The 567-nt window shown below is 37.2% G+C and overlaps 1 long non-coding RNA gene across 1 annotated transcript; it reads right to left on the reverse strand.

Annotated features, from left to right (window-relative positions):
- Nucleotides 1–4: 4 nt before the first annotated feature.
- LOC103523774 lies at nt 5–567 on the reverse strand. Its single transcript, XR_542082.1, has 2 exons — nt 529–567; nt 5–177 (listed from the first exon to the last, which is right to left on the reverse strand). It is a non-coding gene; the product is annotated as an uncharacterized LOC103523774 (long non-coding RNA).

Below are 567 nucleotides of genomic sequence, written 5' to 3' on the forward strand. Positions count from 1 at the left end.
TCTCGTAGCTCCATCTTTTCTTGGCAAAAGCCCTTTTTGGAAGATCTTCTCAGTGTAACCAAATCTTCTTTCGTACAATGGCTTAGCACCTTGCTGATCCTTCCAATAGCGAAACCTCACAAACTGTTTGAGTGGCACGAAATTTGAAATGAATTTGGTCACATTCATTTTGGCAATCTGAAAATGAAATGTAGAAATTTTTTACATGAAGTACCTACCTATCTGTTTTCCTAATAATGTCAAAGCTACATGACCAATTTTGGTTTTGTCTTGGGTCAACAGTTACTGACAGTCTTTGCACTTTTCATTTCTTGTGGGATTGGAGTCAGAGAGTGTGAGAACAACTTGTGGGAATGGGTTTGTTACATTGTTACTCATAAAATGTAGGTATAGTGCTTCAGAGGATAAGCTGATTGATTTGACTCTATATTTTATCACCAATGAATATCTACAAAAAGTAGGTAGGTATTAAACCTCAGATGATTTTACCTAAGGTCTACAATTTGGGTATTTCCTACATTCTCTTACCTTGAGCAGTAGGGTGAGAGAGAGGAATGCTAGACACCT

Source organism: Diaphorina citri, unplaced genomic scaffold, assembly GCF_000475195.1.
Source record: "Diaphorina citri unplaced genomic scaffold, Diaci psyllid genome assembly version 1.1 scaffold39599, whole genome shotgun sequence".
Taxonomy (NCBI): domain Eukaryota; kingdom Metazoa; phylum Arthropoda; class Insecta; order Hemiptera; family Psyllidae; genus Diaphorina; species Diaphorina citri.